The sequence below is a fragment of the Lepus europaeus genome, chromosome 10 (genome assembly GCF_033115175.1).
Source record: "Lepus europaeus isolate LE1 chromosome 10, mLepTim1.pri, whole genome shotgun sequence".
NCBI classification, from domain to species: Eukaryota; Metazoa; Chordata; class Mammalia; order Lagomorpha; family Leporidae; genus Lepus; species Lepus europaeus.
In genome coordinates, this window is record NC_084836.1 from 104,726,116 (window position 1) to 104,743,282 (window position 17,167).

Genomic DNA, 17,167 nt, shown 5'->3' on the forward strand with positions numbered 1-17,167 from the left:
GCTGAGACAGGCTGCAGGAACTAAGGCCAAAAAGTCCAAAGTATGTTCTTTATTCCGTTGGTGGAAATCAGCGGAACCCCAGTTCATTTTAGAAAAGAAAACCATCAGCAGGATCTTGGGGCTTGTGGAAGTGAGAGACAATGGAAGCAGCACACTTGGAAGGCGCTAGGAACCCAGAAGGCTCCCTCGCTGCCCCAGGGCTCTTGCACGTGCGGTTCCGAGTCAGACTATCCTGCCTGCCTTTTTCATCTGGTCGACCCCAACTCTCTCTGAAGGTGTTAGCATTCAGCAAAATCCTTGCCGGCTTGTAGACGTCAGGCGCCCGTGGCCGATGCTATTCCAGGATCAAGTCCTTGTCCTCTGAAGCTCATAGCATAACTGTGACCGAATGTGATTCGCATCTTTCTTCGCGAGCAGACTGTGAGCTTCACAAGGGCCAGCACCAAGTCCGTGTCGCTTCCTGTTGCTCGTCCAGAACCCAGCACGGAGACCGGCCTGGAGGTGACGCGGCCGGGACGGGCAGCTCCCCCACTGCAGCGGCTGCCGGCGGCAGAAGAGTATTTCCAGTTCAGGCTCCAGGTGCCCCGCAGCGCGGCCGTGGCTGTGCTCCAGCTGGGGGCCCCGCTGGTCTGGCAAGGGTGGCTGTGCCTCAGCCGTGTGTGCCCAGCCCTTGGCCCGGGGCCGGGCGTGGGACGCTGCCACGGGAAGTCCGTCGCGCAGGGTCGCGCTGCGATCCGGGAGGGACACGGGGGGCTCGTCCCGGCACGGCTGGGCCCCTTAGGGTCTGTGCTGTGACCACGTCGGCCACTCCTGTTCTTCCAGTGGCGCTGAGTTGCACAGAGGTCCGCTTTCGCCTGGTGAATCGTGCAGGTGCTCAGTGGTGGTTGTTGAATGATTGAGTGAATCTGAGAACTTCCCGAGTGGATAGCCAAGGGGACGGAGACTCCCACGGCCGGATATTAAAAAGAAAACCTGAAGATGAGAATCATCCAACTACTGCTTAGACCCCATCTTCATCCAGGGCTGAGCCGCGCCGGGCCGACAGGGTTGTTCTCATTCGTCACCACTGTTTTTTTTCTCCTTACCGAGATGCCCACACCCTAACATGCTCCACTCTTTCATTTATTTATTTAAAAGGCAGAGGGTCGGTGCTGTGGTGTAGTGGGTGAAGCTGTCACCTGTAGCGCCAACATCCCATATGGGCACCAGTTCTGGTCCTGGCTGCTCCTCTTCCAATCCAGCTCTCTGCTATGGCCTGGGATAGCAGTACAAGATGGTCCAAGTGCTTGAGCCTCTGCACTCACATGGGAGACCCGGAAGAAGCTCCTGGCTCCTGGCTTTGGATGAGTGCAGCTCTGGCCGTTGCGGCCATCTGGGGAGTGAACCAGTGGTTGAAAAACTCTCTCTCTCTCTCTCTCTCTCTCTGCCTCTGCCTCTCTGTAACTCTGCCTTTCAAGTAAATAAATAAATCATAAAAAAAGAAAATAATTTCTCACCAAATTGACCTTCCAAATTAAACACAACATCATGCAAAATTCCAAAAAAGCCTTGTAGAAATTGATGAGATAATGCTAAAGTCTGTGTGGAAAGGCCCAAAAACAGCAAAAATACTTTTTTTTTTTTAAAAAAGAATAAAGATGAAAGATTAATTCTACCTGACCTCAACCCCATTATAAAGTTACAGGAATCAAGACAGCTTGGTGTTGGCAAAAATACAGAACGTGGTGATCAGCGTTGGGGTGCAGTGCCGGCATCGCAGATGGGCTGGTTTGTGTCCCAGCTGCTCCACTTCCGATCCTGCTCCCTGCTAATGGCCTGGGAAAAGCAGCAGAGGATGGCCCAAGCCCTGCACCCACATGGGAACCCTAGAAGAAGCTCCTGGCTCCTGGCTTTGGCCTGGCCCAGCCCTGGCTGATAACTGCCATCTGGGGAGTGAACCAGTGGATGGAAGTCTCTTTCTCTCTGTCTCTTCTCCTCTCTCTGTAACTCTGAGTTTCAAATAAATAAATCTTTAAAGAAAGATACCTAATGTAGATCAGTAAAAGAGATGCAACTCATTTCTTCTGAGAGCATCAAAGTTTCCATGGATGGATGGATTATTGTTTTTATGATTTTTCATGACATAAATTTATTATTTATTTTCAATGTATTTGAAGGGAAGAGAGACAGAAAATGAGATAGACAGAGAGATAGATGGAGAGAGAGGTCTTCTATCTGCCGGTTCACTCCTCAAACAGCTGGGAGTGGACCAGACTGAAGCCAAGAGGCAGGAACTCCATCCAGGGCTCTCACAGGGATGCAGCCATCACCTGCTGCCTCTCCCAGTGTGTCGGCAGGAAGCCGGTCACAAGCAGAGGAACCAGGTCTTCAACCAGGCAGCCCAGGGGCACATTAACCACTGCACCAGATGTCTGCCCGGGGACCATGGTACTTTTAGAAATCAACCTTATTAAGGTGTTTTTACTTAAAATCAAATGAGCCCATTTTAAGGGAAGATTTCCTGCTTTAAGAGCCGCGTGGAGGTACACCTCCTGGGACACGTGAACATCGGGGAGACCATGGTTCGGCAGCATCCTCGCATGCCTTCGTAACCCGCTGCTGTCTGTGCCCTTGTCTCCAGGCAACCATGGGCAGGTGTTGCAGAATTCTATGGAAGTGGAATCTATATTCCTCACTTTTTAGTTTGCATTGATTGAACCAGCGCCCAGTTCCCGGAATAAAATCCACCTGATCATGATGTATCATCCTCTTTATATTTTGTTGGATTTGATGTTATTATGGGCTTTGTATCTACATTCTTTTAATGTCTGTGTCTGTTTTCCTATTCGGGTAATGTGGCTATCACGGAACGAGTTGTGAAGTATTCCCTTGAGTTGTTAAGAAACATTGTATGGGGGCCAGCGCGGTGGCTCACTTGGTTAATCCTCCACCTGCAGTGCCGGCATCCCATATGGGCGCCGGGTTCTAGTCCCGGTTGCTCCTCTTCCAGGCCAGCTCTCTGCTGTGGCCCGGGAAGGCAGTGGAGGATGGTGGCCCAGGTGCTTGGGCCCCTGCACCCACGTGGGAGACCAGGAGGAAGCGCCTGGCTCCTGGCTTCGAATTGGCGCAGCGCAGGCTGTGGTGGCCATTTGGGGAGTGAACCAGCCAAAGGAAGACCTTTCTCTCTGTCTCTCTCTCTCTCTCTCTCTGTCTGTAACTCTACCTGTCAAATTAAAAAAAAAAAAGAAAGAAAGAAAGAAAGAAAGAAAGAAACGTTGTATGAATCGGCATCATTTCTCATTGGCTATTTGAGGGCAGCTGTGCTGTAGTGGGCTAGCTTGGGGATGCCCACATCCCATATGGGAGTGCCTGGTTCAAGCCCCAGCTATTCCACATTTCCAATTCAGCTTCCTGCTAACGCGCCTTGCAGGTAGCCGTGGTGGCCCTGCCCCCCGCGTGGATACCCAGATGGAGTGACTGGTTCCTGCCTGCATCCGGGCTCAGCGCTGGCTGTGTGGCTATCTGGGGAGTGAGTCAGCAGATTGAAGGCTCCTGTTTCTCTCTTCCTTTAAAATAAATACATAAATAACACTGCTAAAAATGATTGGTGTGAGTCACCAGCAGAGCCAGCTAAGCTTAGGTTTTTCTTGGTTTCAAGCAATGAATTCAACATTTTTAATAGTAATAGTAGGGGCCAGTGTTGTGGTGTAGCAGGTTAAGCCTCTCCCTGCGGTGCTGGCGTCCCATATGGGCATTGTTTCAGTTCCCAGCTGCTCCACTTCTGATCCAGCTCTCTGCTATGGCCTGCGAAAGCAGTGGAGGATGGCCCAAGTCCTTGGGTCCCTGCACCCACGTGGGAGAACAGGAAGAAGCTCCTGGCTCCTGGCTTCAGATTGGCACAGCTCTGGCTGTTGCAGCCATAGGTTGGAGGGTCTCTCTGTCTCTTCCTCTCTCTGCCTGTAGTTCTACCTCTCAGATAAATAAATAAAATTTTTTTTAAAAAATTAATTTTATTGATCTTTACAAAGAACCAGCTTTTTTCATCATTGATTCTTTGTTGGTTTTATATTTTTTCATTGATTCTGTATCCAAAAGATATGATGGTTTTTCTCTTTTACGCAGTCACCTGCTCTGTTGCTGGGTAGGCGATGTTGCTTTGGGCTCCAGCTGGGCACCATAGGAGTCTCCACGTGGCTTCTTCAGCTCCAACTGATGGCTTTGGGTGCCCTGTCTGTGGCTACGGGCTCAGAGACCCTGTCCGTCTTCACGGGTGCCCAGGCCCCCACAGGACTAGGCGGAGGGAGGCCGGGGGATGGCTTTGGGTGCCCTGTCTGTGGCTACGGGCTCAGAGACCCTGTCCGTCTTCACGGGTGCCCAGGCCCCCACAGGACTAGGCGGAGGGAGGCCGGGGGATGGCACGGGTGCCCTGTCTGTGGCTACGGGCTCAGAGACCCTGTCCGTCTTCACGGGTGCCCAGGCCCCCACAGGACTAGGCGGAGGGAGGCCGGGGGATGGCTTTGGGTGCCCTGTCTGTGGCTACGGGCTCAGAGACCCTGTCCGTCTTCACGGGTGCCCAGGCCCCCACAGGACTAGGCGGAGGGAGGCCGGGGGATGGCACGGGTGCCCTGTCTGTGGCTACGGGCTCAGAGACCCTGTCCGTCTTCACGGGTGCCCAGGCCCCCACAGGACTAGGCGGAGGGAGGCCGGGGGGTGGCTTTGGGTGCCCTGTCTGTGGCTACGGGCTCAGAGACCCTGTCCGTCTTCACGGGTGCCCAGGCCCCCACAGGACTAGGCGGAGGGAGGCCGGGGGATGGCACGGGTGCCCTGTCTGTGGCTACGGGCTCAGAGACCCTGTCCGTCTTCACGGGTGCCCAGGCCCCCACAGGACTAGGCGGAGGGAGGCCGGGGGATGGCTTTGGGTGCCCTGTCTGTGGCTACGGGCTCAGAGACCCTGTCCGTCTTCACGGGTGCCCAGGCCCCCACAGGACTAGGCGGAGGGAGGCCGGGGGGTGGCTTTGGGTGCCCTGTCTGTGGCTACGGGCTCAGAGACCCTGTCCGTCTTCACGGGTGCCCAGGCCCCCACAGGACTAGGCGGAGGGAGGCCGGGGGGTGGCTTTGGGTGCCCTGTCTGTGGCTACGGGCTCAGAGACCCTGTCCGTCTTCACGGGTGCCCAGGCCCCCACAGGACTAGGCGGAGGGAGGCCGGGGGGTGGCTTTGGGTGCCCTGTCTGTGGCTACGGGCTCAGAGACCCTGTCCGTCTTCACGGGTGCCCAGGCCCCCACAGGACTAGGCGGAGGGAGGCCGGGGGGTGGCTTTGGGTGCCCTGTCTGTGGCTACGGGCTCAGAGACCCTGTCCGTCTTCACGGGTGCCCAGGCCCCCACAGGACTAGGCGGAGGGAGGCCGGGGGTGGCACGGGTTGCGTGCTCTGCTACAGCCGGCTCAGGTCACTTTCTTGTTCAAGTCCTCTTCGTGTCAGGGCAGCTGAGCCTGGGTTTTGGGTTCTCCATTGCCCTGGAGGAGTCTCCCCTGGGCTACTGACAGCGTCCATGGGGCCAGACGCACAGCTCCGTCTTCCGTCTGTGTCTTACTTCACTGATTCCAGAAACGTACTGCTCACAGTTCGGCAGCCTGCAAAATTCAAGGTCAAGGCCCTAGAGGATTTGGTGTCTGGTGAGGAACAGCTTTCTGGTTCATGGTTAGCACCCACCAGCTGAGTCCTCACCCAGCGAAGGGTGAGCGAGCTCTCTGGGACCTGCTCGTAGGGGCCTGGGTCTCCACTGGAGTTCTTGGGGGGCACCAGCACTCAGACCCGGGCACTCAGACCCCGGCACTCAGATCCGGGCACTCGGACCCAGGCACTCGGACCCCGGCACTCAGACCCCACCACTCACACCCAGGCATTCAGATCCCATCACTCAGACCCGGGCACTCAGACCCTGGCACTCAGACCCCACCACTCAGACCCTGGCACTCAGACGCAGGCACTCAGACCCCACCACTCAGACCCGGGCACTCGGACCCCGGCACTCAGACCCGGGCACTCAGACCCCGGCATTCAGACCCGGGCACTCGGACCCCGGCACTCAGACCCCGGCACTCAGACCCTGGCACTCACCTTGGTGGCGGCTGCCCATCTCCATGTGTTCTGCTGTTTGTGGGTGCACAGCAGTTCTCCGGGTCGTTGTGGGCCAGCCCAGTTTTGCCTCTTTTCTTGCTTGTCGCTCTCAGTGACAAGTGTAGAATGTCCTGGGAGGCGGCCTCCTGGGACCCGGAGGCATGGCTGGACCAGCCTGGGCGCTGCTCCAGCCTCCTCTAGAAACAGGTGCCTCTCTGTGCTTCCGCCCAGCGTGTCCTATTCTCCCAGGGTCTGAACTGACTTATTTCTGGGTCCCTTCCTAGCGGTGCAAGTGGGGCACGCATAGACAGGACTTTGTCTACCTGGGGCAGCTTCCCTGAGCCTGTGAGAGCAGCTCAGCGTGAATCCCGGGCTTGTACTGCCCTCTGTTGCCTACCTGGAACTAACCGATCTGCTGTGAGCGACTGAGTGGTTATGCATGTGTGTGCACGTGTGTGTGTGTTGGTGTCTGTGTGCATGTGACCAAGTGTATGTGTGAGTGAGGGTGTATGACCAAGTATGTGTGCAGGTGTGTGGGTGTGTGTATGTGAGTGTGTGTTGGTGTCTGTGTGCATGTGACCAAGTGTATGTGTGAGTGAGGGTGTATGACCAAGTATGTGTGCAGGTGTGTGGGTGTGTGCGTGTGTGTGTTGGTGTCTGTGTGCATGTGACCAAGTGTACGTGTGAGTGGGGGTGTATGACCAAGTATGTGTGCAGGTGTGTGCAGGTGTGTGGGTGTGTGCGCGTGTGTGTTGGTGTCTGTGTGCATGTGACCAAGTGTACGTGTGCGTGTGCGTGTGTGCGGGTGTGTGAGCATGTTCTGTGTTACGGCACAGAGCCGGCTCAGAGGCAGGGGCTGAAGCAGGAAGAGCGAGCCGTCTCTGTAGCGGTCCTGTCTGCCTGTAGCAGGCTGGTAGCCCCTAGGATTCACTTTGCTGTGTCGACCTCAGATCTCTGATGGACTCTGGGAGAAAAATCAGCCAAGGGCAATATTCTCTTGCAGCTTTTATTTTTTTTAAAGAAATTATTTATTTGAAAGGCAAAGACAGGCTGACAGAGATCTTCCACCTGCTGGTTTACTCCCCAGGTGCCAGCTGGGGCTGGGTAAGGTCAATGCCAGGAACCTGGAACTCAATCCAGGTTGGTGGTAGGGACCCAGGCACTAGAGCAGGAAGCTGGACAGGAAATAGAGACTTGAATCCGGGCACTGTTGTGTTGGAAGTGGAATCCTGGGCAGCGCTCTAACTGCTGTGCCAAATGCCAGTCCCTCTTGTAGCTTTTTGCTTCTTAAGCTGCAATGGAACTCTGCATTAACATCTTAAGATCGAGTAACTTTGTATTGTTGCCATATACTAACAACTCAACAATATATTCGGGATACAAGCGCTGAGCATTACAAAGCACCAATGAGCAAAATCAAAGCAGACCAAAATAAATGGAGAGGCGCTGCTCACCAGGTGGCAGCCTCACTGCTGTAAGGACGTCAGTTCTCCCCAGTGACCTGCTTGTGTAAGGAACTTCCTGTAAAAGTCCAAGGAAGATGCATTTGTAGCCACAGACAAGATTATTCTAAAATTCACAGAGAAAGGCATAAGCCATGGACTAAAAAAAGCCCGAAGAACCAGGGGGGAGGAATTACCGTACTCAACATGAAGTCTCACTCTGGAGTCACTGAAACTCAGGTCGCATGGCACTGGCAGGAGGGCAGAGGCACAGGTGAACACGGGGTCTAGAGAAACTGCACCAGATCTGCATGCCCAGGTCTGCCCAAGGGGCTTTGTTTTGAAGATTTATTTATGTATTTGAAAGGCAGAGTGCCAGGGAGAGAGAGAGAGAGAGAGAGAGAGAGAGAGAGAGAGAGAGAGAGGCAGAGAGATCTTTTACCCACTGGTTCACTCCCCAGATGAAGACAATAGCCAGGGCTGGGCCAGGAACGCTATCCAGGTTTCCCGCGTGGGAGCAGGGGTCCAAGTACTTGGAGCTATATTCTGCCTTCCCAGCACATCTGCAGGAAGCAGGATTGGAGGTGGAGCAGCTGGCACTGTGATACGCGATGCTGGTGTCACAAGTAGCAGCTGAATCCACCGTGTTACAATGCTGGTGGCAGCAGGGCACTAAGCGGGAGGTGCCCAAGGGAGTTAAGGCCTAGGGCTTGCCCTGCCCAGTGGAAGGTGGGAGCCCGATAAATAGCCCAGAGTCTTCTCCGGTGTGGGGGACGGCTCTCCCGTGCAGTCCCCCAGATTAAGCCCAGGTGCCAGCAGCAGGAACTCCCTTGCTAGCAACCCTGTGCTGGCTTCCGTCCCTTCCCTGCTCTCTGCCCTGTTGGGGACCACCTCCCTAAGAAATCCTGCACCCAAATCACTGTCTTGTACCCCAAAGAGGCAAGAAATGTGGGGGTCACTGCTGCTCTCTGGTCTCTCCTGGAGCTGCAGGCTTCGCTGTCAGGGTCGCACCCCGGGGCTGCTGTGGGCTCTCGGAGCCCGGCACTTCCAGCAGACGTCGTGGGCACAAGCAGCAAGCTGGGGGGGGGAGTGGGGTGAGGGAGCAGCAGGCCCCCCATGGTTGTTTTAATGAATCAGCAACTGGCAGCCCTTGGGCACCTGCGAGCATTCCTGTGGCTGCAGTTGCTTGGTGGGAGGGGGCGTCTTGCCCCTGGGCCTTTGAGCTTGCAGGTCTCGCTGTCTGGGAGGTTTTCCTCAGATCTCCCCAAATTCAGCTCCCCCACTTCACTCGGCGCTCAGCTCGGCTATCACCTCCTCCGCGAGGCTTCTCTGCCCCCATTGTCCTAAATGTTCCTCTTTCTCCTTCATCCTGGAGTCTCTGTAGCTCTTGGAGTATAGATATAGAAATAGAAATAGAAATAGATATAGATATAGATATAGATATAGATATACGTATACATATACATATATCTATACTTGGAATATTTATATACATATATACTTTTTAAATATGTATTTTAAATTTATTTATTTAAAATTTTATCTGAAAGACTGATGAGAGAGAGCGAATGAGAGAGAGCGAGCTTCCATGTGCCTGCTCACTTCTCAAATGCCCTTAAAGGGCGGGCCTAGGGCCGAAGCTGGGAGCCAGGAACTCCATCCAGGTTCCCCGTGTGGCTGGCAGGAACCCAGCGACTTGAGCCATCACCGCTGCCTCCCGGAGTTGGAATTAGCTGGAGTCAGGAACCAGGGGCAGCCATCGAACCCGGGTATTCCAATAAGAGACAGAGGTGTCTCGACGGACAGGCTAAAACTCGCGCCTGCATGTCTGCTTGTGTGTTGGAGTCTTCAGCCCAGCAGAACGCGCGTCGATGCCAACAGGCCACGGCGCACGTCCGTGGCACGGGGTGAGGATTTCTGGAGCATTTACATCGTTTTATAGGATAATCTGGAGATGACTTAAAGTAGGGGAAAGGATTTGCAGGCTCGAGTCACAGACTACGGCACGTACACCAGGACTTGAGAATCGTGAATTTTGCTTTTCTTGGGGGCCTAGGAACAGTGCCCCTCAGAGACCGGGGGATTACATTAATATCATTACTGTTATTCATGCTATTTGAAAGGCCCACAACAGCCAGGAATGGACCAGACAGAAGCCAGAAGCCTGGAACTCCATCCAGGTCTTCCACGTGGGTGGCACTGAGCCATCACCTGCTACCTCCCAGGGTGTGCGTTAGCGGGAAGCTGGATCAGAAGTGGAGCCTCAAACCTGGTGCTCAGGTATAGCACGGCCGCATCTTCAATGCTGGACCAAACACCCACCCCGGATTCTCTTCTGTTTGCCTATTTTGCTGCCGGTCTGACCTCCCATCAGAAGAAAGGGCCATGAGGGCAGTGGCTTTGCTGTGCACAGCGCCCAGCAACCACAGTACACGCAGCAGGTGCACACAGCAGGTGGTAGCAGGTGCACAGGGAAAAGGCCAACAAGCCTGATTTACAGACAGAAGGCCTCCAGGCCAGGGATTTTTGGTTCTTCTGTGTCCTCTTCCCAAGCCAAAGGCTCCCGCTGGGATGGGGGAGTGTGTGGGGGTGGAGGGAGCCTGGACATTTTGTTTCCCAAAGTGGAAATCGCGGCACTCATGCTAGGGGTCTCTGCTCACACCAGGGACATTCCGAGGGCCTCTTGTGAGCTCCCGCAGGATCTTGGCCGGCCCCTGCCTCTCTCCATACCAGGGCACAGTCGCACGTGGACGCCGGGATAGAGGCCTCGCCGCGCCCACACAGCCCGCCCACAGCAGCCCTCGCTCTCCCGCGCCTCCGCGACACAGGGTCTGGATCTCTGAGTCCCGGGGGTCTTTGTGTCTCTAGCCCTCTGTGCTCCCGTGCCTGGCGGTGCTGCAGGCCCTGAGCCCTCCGCGCCCAGGCAGCCGCCGCCGCGGGTGGGTAAGCAGACTGGGAAAACTCGGCGGCCTGGGAACCCAGCCTGCAGCCCGCCCAGGGCCAGCAGGGGGCGCCGGTGCTCCGCGGAAAGGAGGTCTTTCCGTGTCTCCTGAAGCCTCCGGGTCCTTCCTGTTGCCCAGAGAGGGAAACTGAGGCCCAGGAGGGACGTGAACTGCCCCAAACCGCTCTCCAGTCTCAGCGGGGGAGGAAGGATGAGAAGAGTCGGATCCTCAGCTGGGCTGCTCAGAGGCAGGGGAATGGACCCAATGACACACTGTCCCCTCGGGGATCCTCGTTAGCTGCGGGGAAGTCAGTGAGCTCAGAGGCGAGGTCTGGCGGGCAAGGCTGGGGCTCGCTCCCTGGAGGCTGCTGTGTGAGCGCCTGTTCCCTCATCTGTGAAATGGGTGCTGGGGCGACAGGCACCTGTAGGTCACTCCCTTCCTTTCTGCTTCGTCTGACATCAGCCAGGGGCTTCAGAGGTGGCCGGGCCGCCGTCCTGGGGACTCCCTCCTGGCCCTGCCCAGGCACAGCCACCTGCAGGCTCCCGGACCTGGTAACTCGGACAACAGGTGGCCTCTGAACCGAGGGCATGCATTTCCGTGCCCCATGCAGCCTGGCCCCAGTTGGTGAGTTGGAACAACCCAGTAGTGCCTCTGGCTCCTCTGTGTTCTAGCACGGCCACTGTGTGCCAGGCCTGTGCTGGGCGCTGGGGGAGAGCAGTCAACAGAGCGGCCAGGATGGGCAGGAGGCAGCCTAGCAAGCCGACAGCAGCAGGTGCTGCCATCCTGGTGAGCGCTGGAGGAAGCCAGAAAGCCCTGCTCTCCGATGCTCTGCTCTGGCTCCCGCTAATGCACCCTGGGGACAGTGGATCACGGCCCAGTGCTGGGGCCCCGGCACCCACGTGGGAGACCCGGAAGAAGCTCCTGGCTCCTGGCTTCGGTCTGGCCCAGCCCTGGCTATTGTGGCCATTTGGGGAGTGAACTAGCAGGTAGAAGATCTCTCTCTCTCTCTCCCTCTCCCTCTCCCTCTCCCTCTCTCTGCCTTTCAATTCAATAAATAAACATTTAAAGAAGAAAACCCAAGGAGGGGGAGGCTACTCTTGCTGGAGCTGCCCCTCCAATGAGGCTGCCTTTAAAACAGGAGTTGGGAGGTGAGTGCGAGCAGCCTTACCGAGGCAAAGCAAGAGGAGGGGGGCGCAGCGCCAGGAAAGCCCCTCTGGGTGCTGGATGCTGGGCAGGGAGCAGCGAGTGTGGAGGTGCTGGTTCCTGTTGCCGGGCTTGCTGTTAGGGCTGAGGTAGGGAACGGGGTGGAACCCAGGCCGCATCTTGGACACGTGCATGGGTGGAAGTGCCCTTTGCCGGCGTGGAGAAGGGCGGGGCATGGGCGGGGCATCGAAGGTAAGAGTGTGGCCGGAGCCCAGGATTCCAGGGCAGGATGTGGCCCTGCCTTCTTACTCCCTGGCCTTTGGGGTTTTGCCCTGTGGCTCTGAGCTCAAGGATTCAGGCTCCCAGAGCTGGCCCAGCCTCTGAGTCACCCTGGAGCTTTGGGACAAGAGGTTCTTAGGTCCCAGGTCTATGACCCAAATGTTTCAGGGGGCCCCAGAGGTGGGAGCTGCTGCCAGAGTGCAGGATTTCTGTGGCCACCAGGTCTGGTGACCTCAGCCCTCGTCTTCCAGGGGGCCAGATGCAGGTGAGGGAGAGGGTGGTGGCTGGAAAGTTAGAGGGAAGCCCCAAGAGAGACAGATACGCGGAGGCTGCTGGAGAGGCCGGGACACCACCGGGTGCTGGGGAGAAACAAGTTGCCCTCTTTTTCTGGCCTCCTATCCAATGGTTGGAGCTACCAAACAAGGTGTTATTTTGCCTGCCAGGAAGTGGGTAGAGGGAACCCCTAGGGGGCACCAGTGAGCAAAACAGGGCCCAGAGATGAAGTCCTTGCACCTGCACTTCCCCCTGGGGACAAGCGGGAAAGGATGACGCCTCCGGGCCCTGGGCGCTGGGCTCACTCCAAGCTAAGTCCAGCAGCGGGGGTGGCCCTGTTCCCTGGAGCCATCCCATTGGTGGGTCTCAAAGGGCCAAAGTGTCCTGTGCCCCGGCAGGTTCCAGGGGTGCAGGGACCGCTCTGTCTCCCTGACCCGCTTCACTGTGGGGAGTCATCCTTTGGGTCTCCCCACCAGCATCACCGCTCCAGAAGCCCCTCCCTCACCCTGTTACTGGGTCGCATCCCCAGGGCAGCCCCCGCTTGGCCCTGCACCACCCTGCCACGTGCATACCCAAGATCTTCCCCTCCTCTGCCAGGGGGGCTGCTGGCTCCTTTTTCACGGGAAGAGTCTCCAGTCCAGACTGCCTCAGCAGCTCACCCAAGGTCACACAGCTAGCACATGGCCTTGAACTTGTGCACAGCTGCAGCAGGCGCAGGAGACACGACCCTAAGTCCTTTGTTGGAGCGGGACACTGCTTAGCAACCGAAATCCATGGCTACTTGGGAGAGTGGGCTGGATCCTCGCGCAGCATCACATAGGCACCTGTGCCGGCCCAGGGCCCCAAGCAGGGACAATATCAGAAACCCACGCCCACCTGGAGGCCACCCTCTGCTAAGTGGACCCCTCCCCTTTTCCAACTCTGTCCTGGAAACGCCTCTGAAATGTCAATTGTGGGCTGCCTCCCATGCCCCCTCCCGCGAGCCACGAAGCAGCACAAATATATTCTACATATTAAAGGAATATATTCTCTGGGAGCCCTGACGGGGATAATGAAACCGATCTATATCTATATCTATATATTTATACACAGTGGATTGGCTGCAAACGCCGTGGCCGTCCCTCCAGCTGTGGCAACCCTTTGAAATATGGCGCTCGGGCACCGCCGCCCCCACCCGTGGCTGGCAGGAGACATTAAAGATTTAAAAAAAGGGAAGGAAGGAAGGAGAGGAAGAGAAGAAAAAGGAGGCAGCTGCTTTCGCCTTGGGCTGTGCAGCGGCAAACTGTGTTTAAATATTAAAACCACCCATCACCCGGCCCAGCTGTCCGCCCCCTCAGTGGCCTGGGTCCTCGCCAGGGCCTTCCTCGGTTCTCAGTGCTGGGGGCTGCTCTGCCCATCTAACCCCCTCTCCCATCCCAATCCCCCAGCCCTGGAGGTGGGGTAGAGGCTGGAGGGGAGGGGGGCTCCCCTCTAGATCTTAGACTCTGGGTTTGTCTAGCCTTGGCTGGGAAAAGGGCGCTGCTGTGGGAGTGAGATATGGGGATTCTGTGGGATTTGAGGCAGAAGGTGTGGCTTGGGATCTTGACCCTGGAGCTTTGGCGTGGGTGCTGCATGCCCTTGACCTCTGGGACACCTCGGCTTGTGTTGCAGTTTTCTCATCTCTGCCATGAGAGATGTGGATGAGATCATGGGACTTCAGGGGTCTGAAGCCTCAAGAGTTCCATGGAAAATTGTGGCGCCATCAGGGGCCGTAGGCTTGCTGGAGTGTGGGGTCAGTAGCGAGTTTTCTGTGTCCACTCCAGCACATGGTGGGCTCCAGAGAGGGCCTGATTAGCTCTGCGGCTCCAGTCCTGCAGAACAGATGCTCTCTAGACATGTGTTGATGACCAGAGATGCAGGAAGGCACCCGGGTTCCGCCAGTACAACTACAGCCCTGCAGGGGCGACACACGTGGTACTGTAAGGGGTGAGTTTCCAGGCACTAAGGCCATTCAAGCCGGGGCTGGATGCACACTGTGGGGGAGGTGTAGAGAGTTTCCGTGCTTGGTCAAGCCTGCTGTGAGGTCTCTTCTGACTCCAGATATCTGTGATTTTAAATTTCCTCTGATTGGAAGCTGTGCAGAACTGGGGCCGTGGCTGGGGAGAGGGCGATGGGGAACCGTCTCGGGGTTGTGAATATTCCACGCTGGTGAAACATGACCGCAGGGGTGGGGGGCGGGACCTTGCCTCCGAGATGCCCCTCACGGTGCGGGTGGACAGCTTGTGGCCTTGAGTTTGTGTTTTAGATTTTGCTCATTCAAGAGGTGGAGAGGAGATAGACAAACATCTGGTTCCCTTGCCAGATGCCCACTATGGCAGCCAGCAAGTGCAGGAGTTGGGGCTGGAGCTGGGACTGCAACCTAGGTCTCCCACATGGAGGGCAGGAACGCAGTCTCTGGGTCTGTGTGGGCAGAGTCAGGAGCCAGAAGCAGGGATTAAACCCAGGCCTTCTGATGTGGGATGTGGGCACCGTAGCCACCACGCTGAACACCACTCCTGAAGTCCTGAGTTCAAAGTTACGTACTTGACTATGTCGCCACCCCTAACCTCACACCAAGTATGCCATCACCTGCTCAGAGGGGGCAGGGATCATGGCTCCCTGTGAGATCTGTGGTTTCCTCTGGCACTGCCCAGAAGGGCTGCAAGGGGCGCTCTGACCGCACCAGGCTGGGACGCCTGCCCGCCCGCTAGTTCTGGAATCATGTGAGACGTCACCCCCTAACTAGGGTGCTCCAAGTCCAAGCTGTGGGCGTGTAAGGCTTCAGGACTTCGCGGCGCTAGCATTTCTGAGAGTGGAGTTACTGGGAGCCTGCGAGTCAAGGGGTCTTTGAGAGGAAGGTGGAGACGGGATTCTCCAGTGGGGAGGGACTCTGCCTAGCGGTGGCAGTGGGAAGGGAGGGCGTGGGAGCTGTTTGTTCCCAGGTGAACCACCCACCCCCAGAAAAGAATCTGTACAAAGCCCACCCACACGCATGGTGCAGAAATTCAGGCAGAACACTGCTCACGTCCAGATGAGCCTGGACTATGGTGGCACTTGGGCAAAGGGGCGGTGTCACCATGTGTAGGTAAACCGCACTTCCCAGAAAAGCCGGGCTCTGTGGCGCTCACCTCCCGCCACGAGGGTTCCTCCCACCATGGTCAGCTTCCGGTCACCCACAGCTCAACAACTGCTACCCAGAATTCCGGAAAATGCAACTGTTGCCTCCCAAGAGCTGGCCAAAGCTCCGGAACATTCTGGTGGGTGGGTGTGTGTGGGGGGGTGGGGGGGTGGGTGGCTGCCTGTGCCCTTGCAGTGGGGCCTAAGAGGGCTGGTGGTTGGGCTAAGAGGGCAATCGCTTGAGAGGAAAGAGGGCCGAGTGGGTCCCAGGATGAGCCTGGGTCCTGGGGGGAGGAAGCAGAGGCTGCTTTTCCTGCCCTGAGCTCAGGACGCAAGGAAGGGCAGCTGGCGGGGGTGGCAGCAGGGGTGGGAGGCAACTGACCTGTGACCCAGAGCGCCTCTCAGCCAAGCCGGGCCATATGTTTGCTCTTCACTTGGTTTCCCAGTAAAGATTGGTGCAGAGAAGGTGGGGTTGAGCTCATTATACAGATGGGAACATTGAGACCCAGAGAGACCAAGGCACAGTCAGCCCTCCCAACCTATGGGATCCTGCGTCCACAGGTGCAGCCAACCTCAGACCAAAAAATAAAATAGAATAAAAAATGAGAAACCAGGGGTGAGTATTCCGAGCAGTGGCCAAGATGCCACTTGGGGCCCCCGCCTCCCCCAGCAGCACGCCTCGGTGCTCGTCCCCACTCTGCCTCTGCTTCCAGCTGCCTGCTGACGTGCACGCTGGGAGGCAGGAGATGAGTCAAGCGGCTGAGTCCTTGCCACCCCCGCGGGAGAACGGATTGAGTTCCTCGCACCTGGCTTTGGGCTCTCCCAGCCTTGGCTGTTGCAGGCTTTTAGGGAGTGAGAGAGTGGATGGAAGCTCTCTTTCTCTGTGTGTCACTCTGCCTTTCAGGTACATGGTAATTAATTAATTTTTTAAAATCCAGTAGAACAACTATTTCCGGAGCGTTTGCATTGCATTAGGTTTTATGAGTAACCTAGAGATGATGTATGGTATGTGGGGTTCTGTGCAATGCCACATCGTTTTATAGGAGGGACTTGAGCATCTGAGGGGCTTAATATCCTTGGGGGGGGGGCTCCTTGTGGGTCTCAAGGGACACCTGTCACATAATTGCCACGAAATAAAATGACAGCAGCTGAGCTGGCTGGGGCGTTACTCTGAGCTGGCTAGGGCGTTACTCTGCACAGCTGGTTTGGTTCTGGGCGCTTCAGGTGCACCACAGTCCCAGGTGAGGCCTAGGAGTAAGTGGTGCCGTGAGCATGACGACACAGAGGAGCGGGGCTGGCATCGTGGTGCCCTGGGGTGAGCCACTGCTTGTGATGCCCGCATCTCATGTCAACGTGCCTGGTTCAAGACCCATCCCCTCCACCTCTGATCCAGCTTCCCGCTCATGCACACCCTGGGAGGCAGCAGGTGATGGCTCAAGGGCTTGGGTCTCTGCCACCCACATGGGAGACCTGGATTGGAGTTCTGGGCTCCTGGCTTTGGCCTGACCCAGCTCTGGTGGTTATGGGCATTTGGAAAGTGTAACTTGGATGGGGGATCTCCTTTGTCCCTGACTTACTTTCTCTCTCTCTCTCTCTCTCTCCATTTCAAGTGAAAATGAACAGGAATTAATTAAAATTATTTTTAAAAAGGAAAGAAAGCCCACATCAAACGCCTGGCCCAGGGTGGCCCTCGGTGAGGCCTGACAGCCCCAGCTGTTCTCTCGGCCTGGCCACAAGGCAGCAGCTGGGGCACCAGATGTGAGCGGGGCCGCTGGCCTGGGGGCACGAAGCTGCCAGGGCTGTGTCTGCTGCAGAAGCCGGCAGCCCGCACGATGGGCCCCCTCTGGGCCGCCTTCC